Here is a 3592-nt window from a genome sequence, read left to right on the forward strand (position 1 = left end):
AAAATATAAAAATATAAATTACATTTTTTATTTTTATTGATAAAAATATAATTTTTGTGATAAAAAAATTGTCTTAAAAAATTAATTATTATTTTTTTATGTGAACAGTTATTTCTATTAATATTTTATTATTAAATAAAGTTTTCTTGATCAGATGAAACAATTGAACTGAAATTAGAGAAGATATAAGAGTGGATATAGTTCTCACAGATAACTGAACTATAACTGTTATAAGTTCAGTTTTTAAAAACTGAACCATAAGATAGTATATTGAACTGTTACTAGAAATGGATCAGTTATTTTTAGTACAATATAGTACAGTACAGATCAATTATTTTTGCCCAGCCCTAGTTTTTAGATCTGGTCTTGCTTCTGGTTGTCGCGATTGTACTCCTCTTCCGATCTGGTTCTCTTGCAGAGAGGTTTTCTAGTTCAGATCTGGTTCTGTTGTTCAGGGGTTTTTTCGACGTTGATTCGATCGGCGGCTGACGACGCGACCGACGACGAGGTTCAACCCTAGAACGACTGACGACTAGGGTTTCTTGCATCAATGGCTTGAGGGCTGTGACCCAGGCCCAATCTGGGCAGGCCTAGTCTGGGAAGGTTCAATTAGGCTCAATCAGTCCAATAAAGGAGATCCAATTTTGGGAATTTTTTTTTTGACTGGATATGAATCAGATAAGTTTTTTTGGATTTTTATAATTTTTTTTTAAAATTTGGTGTCGGCCCAAATCTTGTGCAGATTGCTGATCCAATTTTGGATCATTAGATTTGGATTAAAATATAAGAGAATAAATGTAATATTAATAATTAATTATGAATAAATAATTATAAAATTAATTATTAATTAAGGATAAATAAAAGTAAAATTAATAATTAATTAGGAATAAATATAATTCAATTTTGGTCTTGTTTATAATTTTTTAAATGAGCTATTGATAATTAAGATATCACCAAAATGAGTCTTTTTTATCTGGAGTAGTTCATAGAAAAATTATAAATGTTCGTGTTTATACATATCCATGCGAGTATTGGTCGGCCCAAAGGAAGATTAATATTTGGCCGGATTGTATACGCACCTGTGATGGTAACATGTGATAATTATAAGGTATTTTACGTGTCAATAATAAAATCAATCCAAAGATAGGTTTGTTATTGGACATGTTCTTATTATCAGTGTTGATCATTACACCAAGATAGCTCTAGCAGTTAATATTACTGTCCAAAGACTTGATATTGATGGAGCATTGGGTGTCTTGAGATGGGATAGACCATTATTTGAATATATTTATATAATTATTGATTTTACGATGTGAGCTTAATTCTTTTGTTTCTCTTGTATAAAATACAGTTACGATAACTTCAATATCTGCCAACTTAAATTCGGTTCCGGTCTTCAACGGTACAAATTTTAAGGATTGGAAAGAAAACATAGAGATAATTCTTGGCTGCATGGATCTTGACCTTACGTTAAGGATTGAGAAACCTCCTTCTCTTAAGGACTCAAGCACCTCTGACGAGAGGAGAGAATATGAGAAGTGGGACCGCTCAAATCGCATGTGTTTGATGGTCATTAAGCACGACATTCCAGAAGTCTATAGAGGTACGGTATCTGAAGAAATTACAAGTGCTAAAGATTTCCTTGCTGAGATTGAAAAGCGATTTCTGAAAAGCGAAAAGGCGGAAGCAAGTGCGCTTCTTCAAAGCTTGACTTCCATGAGGTATCAAGGCAATGGAAATGTGAGAGAGTACATTATGGAAATGTCAAACATTGCTTCAAAACTTAAGGCGCTGAAACTTGAGTTGCAAGAAGACTTGCTTGTACATTTTATTTTAAACTCTCTTCCTATACAGTTTGGACAGTTTAAGATTTCCTATAAATGTCAGAAGGAGAAATGGTCTCTTAATGAGCTCATTTCATATTGTGTTCAAGAAGAGGAGAGGTTGAAGCAAGAAAGGACTGAAAGTGCTCACTTAACCAGTACCTCTAATGACAAGGGCAAAAGAAAGAAAACTGAGAATCCTAATGATGACGTTTCTAAANGTCCATTACAAAAGAAACANAAACANTTTAATAAATGTTTCTTTTGTAATAAAGTTGGACACATGAAGAAGGAATGCACAAAATATCATGCTTGGCGTGCAAAGAAAGGATTGCCTAAGCTATCAGAAGACAATTGATTCTGAAAGACGAATCTATTTAGAGATGTCAAGTTTATAGTGATGGAAGTGAAGAATGTTTTAGATTATTAATTTGTATTGGTTTTCTAATTTTGTTTTTGAAAGACATATTGTACCGTCATTTAGGCAAAATTTGATTTCATTTGTTTATTTGAACAAACCTTGTTATTTATGTTACTTCTGGAAATAATGAATTCAAATTTTGTTTTAATCAAGTTTTGTTGAAACCAATTCACTTTTGGCAAATAATAATCAATATATTCTTCATACAGTGACTTCCTATTATGAATCCTTAAATATGGAATTCAATGATATTAAGCATAATTTTTGAGGATATTGAGTTTGGGGGGAAGATTAAAGTTTAGAGGAAGAATCGTTAAAAGTTATCTGATTCATAAAGTTCAAAACCTCTAATAAGTTAAGAACCTCTATAAGAACAAACTTAAGATCCTCATAAACATGTGCTTCACAAAGGGAGATTCTCTAGTTTCTAAAGGAGACAAGTTTAGTCTCAATTAATGCCCAAAAGGAAATTAAGAAATTCAAGAAATGCAGAAGATTCACTATGTTTCAGCGGTAAGAAGTCTCTAATGTATGTCCAAGTATGTATGCATCCGGATATAGCATACACTGTTAAGGTTCTAGGCAGATATTTAAGCTATTCATGAATGGATCTTTGGAAAGCAGCCAATAAAGTTATGAATTTTTCAAGAGAAAAAAAGTTTATAAGCTCACGTATAGAAGGTCAGACCAGTAAGAGATCATCAAGTATTATGACAATTTTGTAGGATGCCAAGATAGTTTAAGATCCACTTCAGGTTACATTTTCATGCTAGTTGGTGGTGTAGTTTCTTGGCCTATTACCAAGCAAACTCTTATGGCTTTATCCACTATGATTGCAGAATTTTTAACAACTTATTAGGCATCAAATCAAGGTATATGGTTGATTTATGTCACAGGGCTCCGTATTCTGAAAGGAATTGAAAGACCAATCAAGTTATACTTTGACATCAAATCAGTCCTTAAAGGTAGAGTACAAAGTGGATGGATTTCCATAGAACACTTAGGGACAAACTGCTTGATAATATATCCTCTTAATAAGGCAATTACACTCAAGGTCTTTCATGAGCATATATTGCTTGTATGGGTGTTTTTACAGTTTGAGGAATCTTTGGTTCAATGAGAGTTAGTCATCTTTGTGTGTTTGTGTTCTATGTTTGGTTTTCATGTATGCATACATTTTGGTTTATTATCCTTAAATTACACTTTGTACATTAAGGTTATTGTATTGATCTCATTGAGATAAAGTAAGGACCAATTGAAAATAGACGTGTACAGATCACCTTCACGTAACTTTTCATGCTACACATTTCATGATGTATCAATTTCATTTGATTCTGTCAGCATTAGT

The sequence above is a fragment of the Vigna radiata genome, chromosome 6 (assembly GCF_000741045.1).
Source record: "Vigna radiata var. radiata cultivar VC1973A chromosome 6, Vradiata_ver6, whole genome shotgun sequence".
In the NCBI taxonomy this organism is placed as follows: Eukaryota; Viridiplantae; Streptophyta; class Magnoliopsida; order Fabales; family Fabaceae; genus Vigna; species Vigna radiata.